Here is a 19,864-nt window from a genome sequence, read left to right on the forward strand (position 1 = left end):
AAAAGACAAATAACCTAATTTAAAAACAAGCCAAAGACTTTTGAATAGACATTTCTCCAAAGATGATACACAGATGGTCAGATGTTCGACATCCTTAGTCATTGGGGAAATGCGAATCAAAAGCACATGCAGATGCCACGTCACACCCACTAGGACAACTATGGTAAAATAAGAAAAAGAAAAAGAAAAAAAGAAGAAGAAAAGTGCTGGCAAGAAGGCGGAGAAGCTGGAACCCTCCTGTATTGTCGGTGAGAATGTAAAATAGTGTGGCTAAGGCAGCAAACAGCTCGGTAGCTCCTCAAGAAGTTACACACGTACAATTACCCAGCAGTTCTACGTCTAGGGGTATGACACCGACAGAACTGACAACAGATGTTCCTGCCACAACCTGTACATGAATGTGCACAGCAGCGCTGCTCGTAACAGCCAAAAGAGTATATACCCAACGTCCATCAACTGATGAATGGATACATAAAATGTGGAAGAGCCTCTTACACAACCATAAAAAGGAATAAACTGTTACATGCTACAACACGAGTGAAGTCTGAAAACATTCTACTCTCAGGTTAAAGGAAGCCAGACACAAAAGGTCACGTGTTATACAATTCCACTGATATGAGATGTTCCAGAAAAGGCAAATCCATAAAAATAGAAAGTAGATTCATGATTGCCAGGGAATAAGGGGAGGGGAGAATTGGAACTAAGAGGTTTATTTTTCGGGTGATGGAAGCATTCTGGAATTAGACAGAGGTGATGTATGTACCATATACACAGTAAATATACTAAAAACCAGAGAAGAGTACACTTTAAAATGGCAACTATTATGCTTTGTGAATTATATTTTGATGAAAAATGAAACAACTTAAATATCAACAAGTTAAATGCTAGGATACATTAAAAATATCCAAAGTAACACTAATCACAGGAACAATGGAGTAGCTACATGAATTTCAGACAAAGCACATTTCAGAGAAGGAAAATTATCAGGCATAAAGAGCAGCATTACATAATTATAAAGAAATCGACTGACCAAGAAGACACAATTATCCTTAACGTATGTGTGCCTGATCAACACAGGTGAGACACAACCTAACAGAACTGCAGGGAGAAATATACAATTCCATTATCACAGCTGGTGACTTCAACACTTCTCCATCATTAATGGGCCGATCCAGCAGCAGGGCAACAAGGATCTGACAGCTGTGGACATTAAGTCCAGACATGGCACACTTAACACCGCCATCAATGACTGTACAACAGATGTACACAGACAATTTCGCCCAGTAATAGTGCAACACACATTCTTCTTAAGCTCACATGGAACACTCATCAAGACAGAATAATTCTGGGCCACAAAACACAACAAATTTTTAAAAATAAAAATTATACCAAGTATGTTCTCAAACCACAATGGAATTAAAAATCAGTAACAGAAGATAGCTGAAGAAGTCCAAAATACATGGAGATTAAATGACACACTTCTAAATGACAGGAGACCAGTCTCAACAAAATACAATGTAGCAAAATGTGTGGAATGCTGCTTAAAGGGAAAATACAGTACTGAATGCAAATATTAGAAAAAAAAGATTAAAGTCAATAATCTTAGCTTCCATTTTAGACAACAACAACAAAATCGAATCTAAAGTAAGGAGGGGCTCCTGGGTGGTTCAGTTGGTTAATCATCTGCCTTTGGCTCAGGACATGGTCCTAGGGTCCTGTGACAGCGCCCTGCATCAGAGCTTCCTGCTCAGGGAGGCTGCTTCTCTGACTCCCATTCCTCCTGCCTGTATTCCCTCTCTCACGGACTCTCTCTGTGTCAAATAAAATCATTAAAAAAAAAAAACCCTAAAGGAAGTAGAAAAAAAATAAAAATAAAAATAAAAATTAGAGCAGAATCAATGTAATTAAAACCAGGATTTTTTTTTTAATCAATAAACCCCAAGTCTGTTTCTTTGAAAACATCAATAAAACAGATACACCCTTAGCCAGGCAAACAAAGAAAAAAAGGTAGAAGACATAAATTACTAATATCAGATGAAAGAAGGGAGGGCTACTGCTAACAATCCCAATCACTGTAAATTCAACCAAACATTTATGGAATACTACACAATTCTCTAAAATCTCTTCCAGAAAGTAAAACTAGAAGGAATACTTCCTAAATCATTCTAGGAGATCATTATCACCCTGACACCAAAAGCAATACTACAAGAAAAGAAACTACAAACTAGTATCTCTCATGAACACAGACCCAAAAATCTTCAACAAAAATTAGCAAATAAAAGCAAACACTATATTAAAAAATTATACACCAGGTTCATGTAGGATTTATTCCAGGTATGCAACATTAGAAAATGTTCAACATTAGAAAATCAATGTGATCCATCATATCAACAGAAAAAAAATCACATGATCATATCAATGAAGGGAGGAAAAAAAAACATTTAACAAAATCCACACCTCTTCATTATTAACCCTCAGGAAACTAGGAATAGGAGGACTTCCTCAACTAGATAAAGAATATCTCCAAAAATCCACAGCTAACATGATATTAATACTGAGAAAATAGAAGACAGGGAATCAAGGCAAGGATGTCCCTCCTACTACTACTATTCAATACTATACTGGAAGGCCAAACTAATGAAATAAGGTAAGAAAAGGAAACAAAAGGTATACAACCTGGGAAAGAATAAAACTTTGTTCACAGATGACATTACTGTCTACAGAAAATACAAAGACTTCATACCCCACACCCACACCCTCCTGAAAGTAGTCAAGTGATTATAGCAAGTCTGTACAATACACAGTTAAAATACAGAAGTCAATTGCTTTCCAATGATATATCAGACAAAGGGCCAGTATTCAAAATTTATAAAGAATTTATCAAACTCAACATCCAAAAAACAAAAAAATCCAGTCAAGAAATGGACAGAAGACATGAACAGACCAAAGAAGACATCCAAATGGCCAACAGACACATGAAAAAGAGGTCCACATCACTCAGCATCAGGGAAATACAAATCAAAACCACAATGAGACACCACCTTACATCAGTCAAAATGGCTAAAATTAACAAGTCAGAAAACAACAGATGTTGGCGAGGATGTGGAGAAAGGGGAATCCTCCTACACTGTTGGTGGGAATGCAACTCTGTAAAACAGTATGGAGGCTCCTCAAAAAGTTAAAAATGTAACAACCCAATGACTTAGCAATTGCCCTATTAGATGTTTATCCAAAGTACACAAAGTGATTTGAAGGGGCAAAAGCACCCCAATGTTTATAGTCAAACTATTGAAAGAGCCCAGATGTCCATCAACAGATGAATGGATAAAGAAGATGTGGTACACACACACACACACACACACATACATTACTCAGCCATCAAAAAGAACAAAATCTTGCCATTTGCAAGGACATGGATGGAACTAGAGGAAGACAAATACCATATAGTTTCAGTCACATGTGGAACTTAAGAAACAACAGATGAATATAAGAGAAGGGAAAGAAAAATAGAAACAGACAGGGAGGCAAATCACAAGAGACTTAACTACAGGAAACAAACTGGGGGTTACTGGAGAGGGGAAAGTTGGGGTAACTGGGTGAGGGGTATTAAGGAGGGCACTTGTTGGGATGAGCTCTGGGTGTTGTATGCAATCAATGAATCACGAAATTCTAACCATGAAACTAAAAGTACACTATATGTTAACGAGATTGAATTTTAATTAAAAAATTTAAAAAGTCAATTGCTTTCGTATATACCAGCAATGTACAAGTGGAATTTGAAGTTAAAAACACAAGACCATTTACATTAGCATACCAAAAAAAATTAATACTTAGGTGCAAATCTAACGAAATATGCACAAGATCTATATGAGAAAAAGTATAAAATTCTGATGAAAGATAACAAGCAAGGTAAGATGTGAAGTGGAAAGAAAGTCCATAATCTTGGGTAAGAACACTCAATACTGTTAAGAGGTCAGTTCTTCCCAAACTGATTGACAGACTCAATACAATCCCAATCAAAATGCCAGGAAGTTATTCTGTGGATACCAACATGTTGACTCTAAAATTTGGATGGAAAACTGGAAAACCAAGAGTCCCAGAGTAGTCAACAAAATATTAAAGAGCGGGGGAAAAAAGGAAATTGAGGATTGCCACCACCCAATCTCAAGACTTACTATTAAAGCTATAGTGATTAAGACAGAAGGTGCCTGGCAAAAGAGACAGGTGCTTGGAACAAAGTGGAGAGCCCAGAAAAACATCCACACACACAGGCAAAGGCAACTCAATGGCAAGGACAGTCTTCAACAAATGGAACCGAACAATGGGACATCGATAAGACAAAACAAACAAATTAAAAGAATAAAAACAAACTTTTCACACCTTTCACAAAACCTAAACGTAAAATGCAAAACCTTTTAAAGATGACATAAGAAAAAATGTAAGGATCCTTGGATTTGACAATGACTATTCAGATATAAAACCAAAAGCATGATCTACGAAAGAAAAAAATGGATGAGAGGGACTTTGTTAAAATTAAATTTCTCTGTAAAAGACACTGTTAAGAGAATGAAAAGACGGGACGCCTGGGTGGCTCAGTTGGTTAAGCAGCTGCCTTCGGCTCAGGTCATGATACCAGCGTCCTGGGATCGAGTCCCTCTCTGACTCTGCCTTCCACTGTCTGCCTGTGCTCACTCTCGCTCGCTCTCTCTCTGACAAATAAATAAATAATATCTTAAAAAAAAAAAAAGAGAGAGAGAGAGAATGAAAAGACCAGTCACAGAGTAGAGAAAATATCTGCAAAACACATCCATGGTAAAGGACTTTAAATAAGAAATATAATATAAAGATGTCTTAGTAGCAACAAGAAATCAAACCTAATTTAAAAATGTGAAAAGAGCGGTGGCTAGGAAACCCAGTCAGTTAAGCATCTGCCTTTAGCTCAGGTCCTGGGACTGAACCCCACACTGGGCCCCCGGCAGAGAGGAGCCTGCTTTTTTCCCTCTCCTGCTGCCTGCTGCTACCTCTCCGTGTGCTTGTGCTGTTAATAAATCAATAGAATCTTTAAAAAAGAAAAAAAAAAGGATCTGAAAAGATGGTCAACTTTCTATGTCATTAAGAAATTGCAAATTTAAACAAGGTACTATTACATATCACGTAGAATATAAAAAATCCAAAGCACTAGTAATACCAAATGCTAGCAAGGATGTGGGACAACCGAACTCTCATTCACTGTTTGGTCAGAATGCAAATTGGGAGGCACTGTGTGAGACAGCTTGGCAGTTTCTCACAGAACTAAACACATTCTCACTATAAGATCAGTAAGTGTGCTCCTTTGTATTTACACAAAAGAGCTTAAAACTAGTGTCCACACAAAAACCTGCAAACGGATGTTTACAGCAGCTTTATTCTCTGAAGTGCCAAAACTTGGAAGCAATCCAATCTCCTTCAGTAGGTGAACAGGTACACTGTGCCACCCCCACACAACGGATTATTCGACAATTAAAAGATGAATTATTAAGCCACAAGATTTCAAAGAACCTTAAATGCATATTGCTAAGTGAAAGACCAGTCTCAAAGGCTAAATACTATATGATTCCAACTCTATGGCATTCTGGAAAAGGTAAAAATTAACCAACATTTTTATTTTTTTTTATTTTTTAGGTCATCTCTATACCCAATGTGGTGGCTAGAACTCACAACCCCGAAATCAAGAGTCAGATGCCCTAGCAACTAAGCCATCCAGGTGCCTCTGAAAAGGTAAAACTCTAGACAGTCAAAAGATCCCGGGCTGAGGGGTGAGCGAGGAGGGTGCAGAGAGAGGAGAAGAAACAAATAGATGAGGTACAGGGGTTTTCAAGGCAATTAAACTAGGCTGTAAGATACCAACAGTAGGTAAATAACATTATACATTTGTCAAAACCCACAGAACTCTAGAAAGAGGAGTGAACCCTAATGTAAACCATGGATTTTAATTAATACTGTATCAATGCTGGTTCATCAGTTGTAACACATGTACCACAACAATGTAATACATTAATAATAGGAGATAGTGAAGTTAGAAGAAAAATATCTTCTCTTTGTACTCAGGGGTATTTCCTATCTGAACCCAGTTCAAGTACAAATCCCCCAAAAGGCCAGAAGTTGGGAGATCACAAGAGGTGTTGGAACACAGGAAAATAAATGAGCAAACCAGACAAGCTGCAGGTAATTAAGAACCATTAACCATCAGAGAAGCAGTGACATCACTCAAAATTAAAACCAAGTAGAGTTTAAAAGTTTAGCTACTTTACTAACTAGCTGCAATCAGGGATGGCAAACAAAGACTAATTCAAAGTAACCTGGGAATTAATCATTTAAAACTTACCAATAATCTGAAATTAGTAGCTTTAATGCTATGAAAATTACATGGAATTTGGAAAGATTGAAGTTCTCTAAGCTGCCAAGAAGTAAAACACTCCTTCCCAGATACATGGACTTATAAAATCACTATATACTATCTCCACGAGAAGCAGAATCCCCCAGAACCATCACTCTGTAATGATGAGAAGTACTAAGAGGGCATATGAAATTTATGAGCTCTGCCCTGAAACATGTCCCATTTCATCGAGACAAAAAACCAAAATAGTTAAGCACTAATCTGCACACTACATAGGGGTTGAAAGACATAGAAAGATTGTGTGAGCTCACATATGTGTGTGTTTCCAACCATTCTTGAAAACAATGGACAACAGAGATGAATAAATGTCCCTGTATATCCCATAAATGGTGTGAACATGGGGAAGCAAGAGAAAGCAAGAAAGTATGTGACCAGGAAGCGAATGCTTAGCTCTGAGATCCTTCTCCGAGAGAAGGACAGATTAAAACCTAAAAAGAAAGAAAAGAAGGATCCCATGCACTCAAGGAAAGAGAAGTCCCCCAACATCCCTCCTGCTTTTTCCAATATAAACACACAGCTGGACCGACTTACCACATCCTGGTTGGTACCGACTTTATCAACTTTTCTATTTAGGCCAAACTTGACCGGTCAATGATGGACAGGCTGTGTGCCAAGTGTACCAGTTGTACAACTGACTGTGTAATGGCTGAAACTGAGAAACCGGGGTGAAAGTATCAAGAGGCTCTAAGGATTGCGAAAGAGCGAAGATTCAAACGATTACCACATACACACAAGACAAACTATGCAGATGACTGCTCAGTATGGAAGTAATTCAGAGTGTTACACTGTGGCATCAGCTGACCCAGACCCAGAAGATTGCTGGAGTTCCCATCATGGACATCTCTAACCATATAGACGACACTGAGCAAATGCCAGATGATGATGGAGCCCCTCACTCCTATGTCTTAATAGAGTTCCTCAGCTCTCCTTTACCAACTTTTCCTGTTGCCAGTTCATACAAGTGAAAGACCCGCGGATCCCCTTACCCAAGAATCCAACACTGCCAATGGATGCAAACAGCAAGAGGTTTATTGTCACGCAGGTACCGGCGGGTGGTGGGCAGCTCCAGCTAACCGAGCACCCCGACCGGAGTGAAGCGGGGTCTTTTATAGGAAGGTACAAGCAAGTTTTGGGTAGGGTGCAACTGATTGGTGGACAGTTTGAACTTTTGAAAAAGGCATACTTGGTGTTAGTGGATTGGCCCTGGAAGACCCCCACGCACGAAGAGAAAAGCGGGAAGGGGAAACAAAGAGGGGAAGTTTGACCTTATCACTCAGCAGAAAGACATCATGGCTACGTGACCTATGTGACCATGCAGCCCCCTTGCCTACGTGACCATGCCCCGGCTATTAGGAGGGGGGGGGGTGTCTTTCACAAGCAATTCTCCTTACCCAGTTCCTCTGTTCTGAGCTATGGCTAAAGACACTCACTTTTTTATGTTTTGAAACTGATTATCTTGTTCCATTTTACTTTTTGTTGCATCTTTTTATAAATCAGATGACCGCTCACAAGACAAAAAAAAAAAAAGGAATGGAAAAGATCAAAAGGGAGGACAACAACAACAAAAAAACAGTTCTTTTTTGCCGGGAACCCTTCTTACAAGTGCCAATCAGATAAACTTTATCTGATGTTACATCGTCACAACTCCTCTATCATCAGGGAAAGTAGTTCACATAAGAAAATATCTCTATATGGGACACCTGGGTGGCTCAGTTGGTTAAGCAGCTGCCTTCGGCTCAGGTCATGATCCCAGCGTCCTGGGATCGGGTCCCACATCGGGCTCCTTGCCCCACAGGGAGCCTGCCTCTCCCTCTGACTCTGCCTGCCACTCTGCCTGTGCTCGCTCTCTCTCTGACAAATAAATAAATAAAATCTTAAAAAAAAAAAAAAAAAAAAAAAAGAAAATATCTCTATAAAATGAGTTCCAGGCTTACATTCCATATTTGGCTTATTAGAATTTCATTACGATGTCTGTCTCAAACTGATGCGGAAGAGAATGGAATCTTGTCATCAAGACGTGACATCGAACTAAGAACCCACAGGGTAAGCACTCAGCTCCTGTGATATGAATACGGCTCCTGGGGATGGGTGACCCTGGGCAACAGTGGCTGACCTGCGGGCCTGCGGCTATCTGCCGTCTGTCACTCTTCCCTCTTCCTCCTCTGTCAGCTGCTAACTCCAGCCGCCGTCAACAAAGTCCACCTCAAACAGCCATCACTTCCCTCTGGTCCCATTTACCAGGCCAGGCATCCAGATCACCAGCCCTGTGGGAACTTCTTCTAAGGTAAGAGGTGGCCCTATTGGTGAAATGCAGGTGCCAAGGCATGCGCTATTCTTAATGTGCCATCTTCTGCGCTATTCTTAATGTTCTGATTGTCCCACTTCCCTCAGTTCCCACCTGTGGCCTCTGGAAAGGAACATATTACAGTAGGATTTCCAAGGACTGATGCGTGGGGGTCAGGAGATCTGGCCTGTGATTGGCCCCAACTAGCTGTGTGGCTTTAAAGGAAGTCATCACACCTCAGGCCTCAGTTTCCTTATCTGCAAGCCAGGATGGACTGGAGTCTTTTCAGAGGAGCCAGCAAAGATCACATAGATAAGCACCACCTCATTATACTAACAAGCAAACAGAAGGCCGGAGGCGAGTGATTTGCCCCAAGTCAGACATAAGCAGGCAGAGAGCAGAGCCGAGGATGGGACCCACATCTGCAGGTCACAGCTAATCAGCCAGCACAGTACAAACAGATCTGAGCAGCTGCTCATTCTTCCCCTTTTCCGTTTTGTCCATCAGAATGCATGCTCCCTGCAAACAAGGACACACAGGACCTGCTGCCTGTCTCAAAATTCCCAGTTCACCCAATTAGAACAGGGAGGAGCCTCAAGGACTTACCCCCCCCCCAACCCCCCCCACACACGGTTCTTTTACCTATGGAACATGAGGGTACATACATTCACCGTCCAGAGGGCTCCTGCCTTCACTTCTCATGGAAAAGGTCTTCATGTGCCTACCCGGGGTGCCAACGAAGCCACAAGTTCCAGAGAGGAACTGACACAGAGAAGTTCGAAGGAGGCAGACTGGCTCAGCGCAGAAACAAACTGTCTACCAAGGAAAACTACCCCATGGGGGACTGATTCTCTTTGAAATATGTTCGAGTGCTTAGGAAAATGGTTTTTCAAGAGCTGGTGGACTGACCAGTCACCTGGTACATACAAGATCACATCTGCATTCTGACAAGAGTGGCTTGCCTGCAGTGTAGACCAGGGGCCAGAAAGACAAGGAAGGCGCATGGAGACTGGGTGAGAAGCTTCTACGGTGTGATGGCAAGGGCGCACTGCAAAGGTACGAGAAGAGATGGAAAGATGTATATGGACTCAAGAGGTTTAGGAAGCGAAATCCACAGGACTTGGTGTGACAGACTAGATTTTGGAAATGTGACAGAGTAGGAGTTGACTTCTGGTTTCCCAACTCCAGGCTAAACGGATGAAGTGCTTACTGAGAGAGGCAATAGAATAAGAAAGGTGGTTTTCAGTGGAGGAGGTGCTCATGAATTCCGTCTTGAACCTGATGAGTCTGAGGGGCCACAGACACATCCGAGAAGAAAGGTCAGCAAGTCCGATACACAGAACTGGTGCTCAGGAGGCGTGTGGGCCAGAGACAGGAATCTGCCTGACCTGCTGATAGGTGGTCATGAAGCTGCACAAAAGGTCATCTAGGGAAAGAAAGGAACATGGGGCTGAGCTCATAATTAGCATTCAGTGGCTACCAGGAGCATGACTTTGCACAGGAGACACATCAGAGAGGTAGAAGAAAGACAGGAAGCAATGCAGAGCATTTGGTCTACTGCGATGTCGAGTAAGGAGACAGAGAAAGGTCGGGTGCGCTGACTTAAAAACAGTTTTGCTAAGAACTCTTTAGTGGAACGACAGGGCCTGAAGGGTGGAAGGTGGGAAAGTCAAGTCAACCCCTGAGCACTGGCTATGATGCGCGACAGTGACAGGGCAATACCTAGAGGTGGGGCAGTCAAGTGGGAGAGGATCAAACAGGAGCGCGTGATGTGAAGGAGTGCAGGGGAGAGGATCCTCGCAGGCTCCTGGAAGGGCGGGAGGGCATGGACTCCGAGCCAGAGTGGAGACTGAACCCGAGGAGGAAGGAGAGCCCCTCCCCGTACCAGGCGAGGAGGAGAAGGGGACAAATACAAGAATGGGATAATGATCAGCAGGATGGAGGAGGTCCCGTGGGATGGCTGCTAATTTTTCTGTACGACTGGAGATGAAGTCATATGTTGAGATGGAAGAGGAAGGCTACATGTGATGTCAATAGCACACCCATGTAAATGGTCTAATTTATCTGTTATGACACTTTCTCCCCCTACTACCAATACCTTATGTCCTGCTCATCTATTATTTGGCTGTCAACCCAAAGGATTTTCATATTTCTAAGCCGACAAAGTATGATGTTGCCAGTGCCTCTGCCCCAGGTGACCCTTCCCCATCTGCCATTCCTGCACTTTGATCACCTACCTCTTTTGCATACCTTTCCCCTTCTATTTCTCATTAGATCTCATAAACATGACTTTTTAAGTAGTCTCCTGCCACCAGTCAGCTCGAACTCAACAGATATGACCATGCAACTTCCTGCTGTAAACCTGACTGCAGCTCTACCGTGAAGACTGCATCAACGTGGACCCCTCAATGTATGCAGTGTCCAAGGTGCAACCGCAGCCCCACCCCATCTCCCTTTCTACCATCTCAGTCTCATTCCAAAATGTGCCAAACAAGACACCTATGTAGAAATACAACCCCGACAGCAAGCTCTCCACTCATTTCTGCCTCAGAACTGCAACTTAACAAAACATCTCTCTGACTGAAACACAAATTGCATATAACCTTTATCTCCAGCAGCCACATAGAAGATCAATACCACTTTACACAGAACAGCTGTTCCATGTATTTTCCTTCTATGTATGAAGGGGTCACGTTCATTAACACTACAAATTGCACATTATATTCAGAAATGTCAGAGCCTTGAAAGAATATGGAATTGCTGGCATTCTAGCCACTTTCCCAGTTTGCTCTCTTCCTACCTCTAAGTCCTACTTTAGAACTGCTATTTTGAGATTTCTATTTTCCGAAGCTGCTTTGACCAAAGGCATTCTGTCAGCTCAGAGTGAGAAAGATGGCGGGGCGAGGAAGTGCGAGAAAATGCTATTGTTAGGCCCAAAGAAAGCCTGACAAAGTCCAAAGACAGACAAGCTAAAGAGACTTCTGTGCTTTGAGGTTCTTTAAGTCTGTGTGTGTGCCTTTTCTTCTTCCAATGACCTCTCTCCTCATCACGTGTCCTTCGTTAACAAAAGGTTTCTGGATCCGAGAATTCACTCTGTGCTCTCCTTCAGACACTCCATTCAATTTACACCTTTTATTACAGTGGCTTAACATCACCATACAAGAACAAGAGTACAATATACCTTCGTCTAGGCATCCCTACATATTAAAAATGATATGGCCACACCGCAGAGGATCCAGACATAAGCACTTTTAAAGCCAGAGTTTGGGAGATGTGATCTGAATGCAAGTATCAAAAAGGAACTAGCTGGTTAACCCAAAAAAGAAAAAAACATATTATGACTTGAAGCCATAAAACAGTAAGAAATTCAAAGTCTTTTCAGAATTTTAGGTACCTACAGAGCCAAAACTTTTTAACACTGAAACCAGCTACTAAATCCCAATCCTTAGAAATTAAACATATATGTTTGGATAGTTTAAGTACAGACCCAGAGGGATACAGAAAACAGATAAAGCTCCTCCTGGCTCTGATTCAAACCTTGGGACATTTTCAAGGCTATGTCTGATGAACCTTTCCTGTCAGTAAAGTCTTTTCAGTTTAAATTTCTATTCTGTAAGTTTATGTCCTACAGTTATCTGCTGCCAGCTTCAGGCTGACCTCACCAAGAGAAGTAGGGCAACTTTAGAAAAGGAGCTTGGTATGCTTTGTACTGGACCAGAACCAGTAAGGACAGTACAGTCTTTCAGATTTCTCATTCCGGGAGCTTAAGACCAAAGTCAGGCATAAACGTTAGGTTAAGTGCCTTTTTGACCCGATTCCTGGTAAGTACGTGTGTTCAGAGATGTGTTCAACACACAGTCGCTCAGCTTCTAGGCACAAGGCACTGGGAGGCTTCTGTCAGGCCGGGGGAGCGGTGGTCTGACTGTGCCGCAGGTACCAGAGGCGGGTCCTACGGTCCGGGGCTTTTACGTTTAGTTCAAAACCACTTGCCCTGAACTTTCAGGCCTTTTCATTCAATGTGCACGATTTCACAGGAGTGCTTTCTCCAGGCTGCACCTAGCCCACCCGAGGCCAAGAGACTCACTGCGAAGTGCAGTGAGGTCCCCGCCGAGGACCCGGCCGGGGCGGGGACGGCCCAGGAAGCCCGCAGGAGAAGCCGGAGGAGATGCCCCGGAGGGCCAAGGAGGGCAGGCCACCCACGGCCGGGCTCTGGGGAGCAGAGCCCAGGCGCGCACCTTCATGAACTCGTCCTTGTCGAAGCAGAGCGAGTCTGGCCCCTTGGGCAGGTTCATCCTACTTCTCTCCATCCCGCCGACCGCCGCCTCTCAGCACCGACACTCGAGCGAGGAGGAAAGGTAGGAGGCTGCGCTCCCCGACGCTACCGGTGAGGGCACGGCGTTTCCACCGCACAGAAGGCACCGCTTCCTCCAACATGGCAGCGCCCCCGCCCGGACAATGAAAGAGGACTCCGCAGGCCCGCCTCCGCCTGCCTCCGCCTGCCTCCGCCAAGAGAGGCGCGGGGGCCGCTACCGCCGAGCCAGCAGGTGATGCTGCCCCCGTGCAGCGGAGGGCGACACTACAACCTCGCCTACGTTTCTGCAGGGCAGCCCCGACGCTGTTGATGCCAGGTGAGCGGGAGAAGGGAGGGCGGGGAGGGTCAGGGGCGCTCCCTCCCCACCTCGCCTTTTCCCTCGGAAAATCGGCCTCCGTACCTCTTCCAGGACCTTCTCCCGAGATTGTCCCGCGGGAAGCATAGCCGTGGCGGGATGCTGGCCCTTTACTTCTGCGGCCGGTTGTCCAGAGAGGGGGGCGCGTCCGGCTGTCAGGCCTCCGGTCCCCGTGCGCCGCCGCTGCAGCCGCCTGGGCGCGGAGGCCTCTGTGGGAACCCGGCTTCCGCCCTTAGCCCCGGCACCCACCTGCGAGCGTGGCTTCTCCCCCGCTGAGCTTGGCTCCAGCGATCTGTAGGGAGGAAGGTGGTCAGCTGGCAGCCTCGGGTCGTCTGGGCCGCTCCCAGCTCCACTTCAGCTCAGCTGCGGGGCGGCCACAAGTTTGGGTTCTCAGAGCTCTTAAAGAATCACCTCGCTACCGGCCGGCCGACAAAACGCAGCCGACAAGTAGATGTGCGAGCATGTTTATGTCCAGTCCGCTCTAGAATGGGCGGAATCTTGTGTTTGTGGCTAGCGTTGGTTCGATCGCCACACCTGCCCCCCCTCCTCCTGCCGTCCACCCCACATTTATTTTGAGATTTTTCTTTCCTCTTCCCTTGCTCTTTCTCCCACTGTCCTCCCCTTTAGTGGGAATGTCATGGTCAAATGATGATTCATTTCTCTTTTTTTTCTCCGTGAGACTCTGACAGCTCAAACCACAGATCTCACGCGCGCCCTTCAGGCTGCAGCTTTGCTGTAATAGCCCAGGACTGGGCTGCCCCTCCCAATGCTGTGATCTCCCAGAGATAGCATGAGCAGTCCTTAGAAAGGGATGGGACACAGCAAGACAATGGCTTACAGTGAGTCTTACATTCCAGTCACTCCAAACGGGAAACTGGTCACTTTTTTTAAAAAAACGTGAGTACAGGGACGCCTGGGTGGCTCACTTGGTTAAGCAGCTGCCTTCGGCTCAGGTCATGATACCAGCATCCTCAGATCGAGTCCCACATGGGGCTCCTTGCTCAGCAGGGAGCCTGTTTCTCCCTCTGCCTCTGCCTGCCATTCTGTCTGCCTGTGCTCGCTCTCTCCCCCTCTCTCTCTCCGATAAATAAATAAAAAAAAATCTTTAAAACCTGAGTACAGAATCTGAAACAATACATTCCCTAGCAGTGGGCCTGGCAAGGCCTTGTTGAGGAAAACATTCCCAGTCAATATCCAGAGACTATGACAGGTAGGATGAGAGCTGGAATCTTATTTGGAGAATCAGAATAAATTGCCAGGGGATCAACTATGAAAGTGCATTCTATGCCCTCTTGTGGTCATTTGGATATAGGGAATGAAAGCCTCATTATTTGGTCTTTGTTTGTTTACTCTTATTATAAAAATTCTCAAGCATACACCAAAGTGTGTAGAGCAGAAGGATCCCGGCCCTTCCGAGTACTTATCACTCTGCTTCCCCAACTGTTTCATAGGCCCTCCTCCTTCTACTGCCCCCAAAGTGCCTGTATTTTTGTTTTTGGGGGAGAGGGGAGGTCTGGAATATATTTTAAAGTAAATCCCAAACATCACATCATTCCCTGCTCCCCAAATACCTTGGTTTACACATCAAAGAAGGAGGAGGAAGAGGTGGAGGAGGGGAAGACTGAGAAGGAGGAGGGATGAAGAAGAGAGATTTCCGCACAGGCCCACTATGCCAGAATCAATAGGTCTAATAAGCTATTCCGATTGGCTCTGAGAGGCATGACTTTTAGCCTCTCAGACTTTTAGGGCCACAGTGCTAATAAGCGACAAGGGCAAATTCAGGCAGCGCAAACAGCAAGGCCCACACTCATCACCAAGGCACCGGGGGGGGGGGCAAGGGTGCCAGACCGACGGAACAAAGTTGTCTGGGAACCCCACCTGCCCTAGAAGTCCAGATGAGCGAGTAGTTGAACTGTTTTTTTTACCTTCATTGTCATTCCTTTCTGAAATTATTGCCGGCCTTTGGTAAAGACATGAACCTGAGCTTGTGCAGCCTGGGGTACTGATCTTGGGGTTGCTGAAGAGAGTAGGTGCCAACAAAGAATGAAAATCCCTGCTGCCTGTTCTCCTTCCGAGAGTCAGGAGGGAACAGTCAAGACCCCATACAGTTCACTGCCACTTGGAGCCCTGGCTGTGGCAGTGGCGTGGCCCACCAAAGCCAGGAGCAACAGGCAAGACCCCAGACCCCAAATGCTAATGGAACACCCTGGGGAGGATGAAGGAAAGGCAGAGAGTCAGCGGAAACCTTCCCAAAGGACATTTCCCTCAGTTTCATCTGGGAGCTGACATTCAGCTGGTACACACCCCTTCAGCCACACAAAGTTTGGTGACTAGCCTCTGGCCAGAACCTGCGGTGTGTCTCCCTACCCTGAACCCTTCCCAAGATCCCTACCATGGCCTTGCGATCCAGGCACTGGGCGTGTAACACTTGACTCTGCAGGGGTCCCCGGGCCAGCTTTTGGTTAGTTTGTCCACGCTGTTAAAGATTTGACTACTGTTACATGTTTGACTCTCGTCTTTGGTGATGGTACCTATTTCATAGGAAATAGAAGCTGGAATCCAGGAAACCGGCTGGAAGATGAAATTAAAAAGTGGATACAAAGCTTCTAATCAGAGCCAGACACAATCAGCGATCAGCTATATCCCAGTCTCTCCCCTCTTCTCTGATCTATACTTTCCTTAATGAGGAATGAGACTTTAAGTTGACTTTTTTTATCTTCAAGTCTCTCTCCTCTCGATTCCCTAACTTCCCTCTCTTGCCTTCATTTCATCCTAGAACTTGTGCCCACGACTTCTTTTCTAAGTAAATATTAACCCCCTTTGACTCTGAATCTCTGGAAAATTCTCAGTTCCCTATTTTTGCTGGCACTGTGACAGGTCCTCATTTCTCCTTCCCACTCCTCTCTATTTACATTTTTCACATTTTTTTTTGGCAGGTTGGCTACAGAACACTCAAAAATTGCAAAGAGAAATACTGTGTTCTGGAAATTCGCCCGAGCATTTTTTTCCAATATCGTCCTTATGCTCTTCTGATCCTCTCTTGAACTGTTGGACTAAAGCAGCTGACGCTTCCACCAGCAACCAGAGTCATCCTGTCCACTACTGTGGGAACAGAGGGTTTCCATTTGGAACTGCAGACTGAGCCTAAAGTCTGGTGGCCCTTTGGTGACAGGATAGCAGGTATGGGACGGGTGGGACATGGAGGACAAGCATCATGGTAGAGGTCTCCATTCGACCAGGAAAGCTCACAATGAGCCAACAGGTCCATTTCAACATCTTCTGTATTTTCCTTATAACCTGTTTCATTCCAGAGTGGATTTGAGATCATTTAGTTTGATTCTTAAATGTTTCCCATTCCAACCAGAAACAGACTCATCCTACGGGCTCCCAAATTCTGCCTCATCTTCCTAATCAGTTAGTACCCCAAATTGGGTATGATAGTGCCAGAACATTCTTCCATGTGTATTTTATAACAGACTAGTACTTTATTAGTTTTTTTTTTCAAACTAATAAGAATGATAAGGGTAACTTTTTTTTCTTTTAAAGCATAGGCAAAATCACGAAAGACATTGAAATGAACCTAAAAGATTATAGTGTCTTCCAAGGGAAAACAGGTGTTGTCTCATGTACCCTTCTGGGCTGACCAATTCTATGGGATATTCTGTGCCTTTCTTGTCTTTGAGCTATTTTGCAACTCTATAGATTGTACATAATTGATGTGGATGCAGATGATCTTGTCTAGCTATATGTAAATGAATTTTGTCCACTGGAAGTACAGTTGACCCCCTTTCCTTTGGTAGAAGGCAGTTTTGCATCCATTTGCATTCTATTTGCATATCTATTTGCATCTATCAAAGCAAATTCGTTTTAGTATTACTGATTGTATATGTGTCTGCCTGGAGATTCTTGCTTGAAGTGGTGGTAACATCTTAGTGGTTCCCGAGCTAATGAATGAATTAAACAAAATCCCTTCAGGCATTCATCTCACATTTGTAAAATGGTCCTTATTTAATCTTTTCGAGAAAATGATACACTAGCAAACCATGACAAGATTCTGGTAAATGAAAAGTGCAATGAAATCAAATCGGAATGAATTTTAGAATGACCTTCAATGTAGCCCACGCTATGCCAGAGGCAGAGAATGAATGAATCTCAAAGACATGGCTTCTGGCCCCCAGGAGTTACAGTAATCTGTGTCAACATTGGCATGCCTGAGAAATGCATGTGACATTCCCATCAGGGTTTCTCCGGGGGTTCAGTTAACCTTTCTCTTCCAAGCTACCCTCTCTTGTAGTGATATTAACTGTGCCCTTGGTTTCAGCTCCCATTCCCTAGCCAACATCTCTCCCACTGATACACGACCATCTGTTTCTTTCCTACCCACCAGGCCCGTGTAACTGACTACCTACTCATGCTATTTCACTGATGCCCCACCTGTGCCTCAAAACCCAGCATGTTCAAAACTTGATTCATCATCGTTTGTGAAAGAATGGCTTATCCTCTTTTGCTTTGTTTCTTTAGAAATGATTCTACCAATGCCAGCGGCATGCACCAGAAACCAGGAAAAAATCATACAGCTGAGCCAACCTGCTGTACTTTAAAACACTTGACCACAATTCTCCAGTGGATACTCAACCCTGGCTTCAAACTCCCTTGTCTCTCCGGTGAGTTTGCTTTCCCTCCTTCAAGACTTGCCTCAACAATCCCTACCCCCACCTCTTCTGAACTATGTCACCTCACTCCCAGCTCCTGTCCTAGGGAAGAGGGAGCAGAAGGCAAGCTTAGGACAAAGCAGAAACTGGCACCCTACACCCTCTCCCCATGCCATATGTGTAACATTCCTCATGCACTCCTGGCTGCCCTAAAGGAAAAACGATGCTTAACTGATAGAGATCCCAGTCCTGCAGGACAGGAGTATCCCTCCATCTACAAATGTCCTAGTGACTTACAAGGAAAGAAGAAGCTTTCTCATCAATAGCCTGATTTCCAGACACCCATACCTCAGTTTCCGGAAGCCCTAACATCACCCTCCCCTCCATAAAATTGAGGGAGGCTAAGGGGGAGGGAAGTGTAATAAAACTGAATTTCTTCTAAGCCCAAAGCCCACTTACAAGGATGTGTGATAGGAGGAATGTAACATATCTCCAGGAAACTCCCGACTGTCTTCATGCTTTCCCTCATTAGAGCAAAAAAAACAGCCTTGACTTGACAATAACCAGGTCTCCCTTATCCTGAAATTCTTCTTTAGCATATGACAGTCTTTCTGGACACCCCCTTTGTCCTCACCTTCCTCAGCTCCCAGTCAACCATGCCTCTGTCTGAGCAGCTCTTTCTGCCCTTGGGTCCTGTCCCTGTGTTTTAATAAAACCACCATTTGCACCTAAGACGTCTCAAGAATCCTTTCTTGGTCATCGGCTCTGGACCTCACCCCACCAAACCTCACCTGTGTTCCAAAACTTCATCACTAGTGTCACACTTCAAGAAAATAAAAGCCCTTTGTGCAGGAATTCCCTTATCTTACCACCACCCAATCAAATCTATACCTACATTTGTATCCATTTTTAATTTGTTTTTAGACATTTACTCAACAAATATTTAGTCAGTATCTACTGTGTGCTACACACTGCCCTGAGTGTTTGTAAATCTGTGGCGAACGACACAGAAAAGTCCCTGGCATCATGGAATTTACATGGTAATTGGAGAAATGTACAAGAAACACAGAAAGAGTTGAAGACAGAGCAGGTTTATTGAGAAGAGCAGACATCCCCAGCTAGGGTTTTGTTCTTCCTTGTGCCTGGGATTTGTTCCTTCCAGCCCTCTCCAGGACTCCACTCCCAGGGTCAATATCAAGTTCTTGTTCCAATGGATCCTTCCAGTCAGAAGACAAATGACCTTTTTCTTAAAAACAAAAGGAAAAAACCCAAAACAAAGACTTCCTTTAACCTTCTACCTTCCTATAACAACCTCCATATTTCTCTCCCCACCTCATTCCCAGCATAGCTTGTAAAATATTTGTCTACACCTGTGGGTGTAGGGTACCATGTCCCCAAGGGTAGTTGAAAAATCTCTATAAAGAATCCTTATGTGCAGATCATTTTAAGGGAGTCCATTTCCAGATCCAAACTCCATGTGTGCTCTGTAGGATAGGTGATATGCCCATTCTTGGGTCTGATATCAGGATATACTCCTCTCCTTCCTGGAAGATCAAGACACTCCTCTCAGATCTTATTAGAGTGTAGGACTTGGGCTGATACCAAAGTTGAAATACCAGTTTTGTTTCAAATAATGCCCTTCTGTGGGCAGTCCTGGGGCTCCACCTTTAGAGCTTACTCTCCTTATTAAGGGTAAAGGTTAACATCGGAAAGGGGATTAGGGCAGATGTTGGAAGTGCTCAGAATAACAATCAGTTTTGGTTAGTGACACTCATTCCTTCATATTTAAATTAAACTACATATTTTTAGGGACATAATAGGGAAA

General features: G+C 44.2%; 1 pseudogene; it reads left to right on the top strand.

Moving 5' to 3' along the window:
• Positions 1 to 6,773: 6,773 nt before the first annotated feature.
• On the top strand, positions 6,774 to 7,401 carry LOC123394138 (annotated as a pseudogene).
• The last annotated feature ends 12,463 nt before the right edge of the window (positions 7,402 to 19,864 follow it).

Source organism: Mustela putorius, unplaced genomic scaffold (assembly GCF_011764305.1).
Source record: "Mustela putorius furo isolate JIRA1106 unplaced genomic scaffold, ASM1176430v1.1 tig00001534_pilon_pilon_pilon, whole genome shotgun sequence".
In the NCBI taxonomy this organism is placed as follows: Eukaryota; Metazoa; Chordata; class Mammalia; order Carnivora; family Mustelidae; genus Mustela; species Mustela putorius.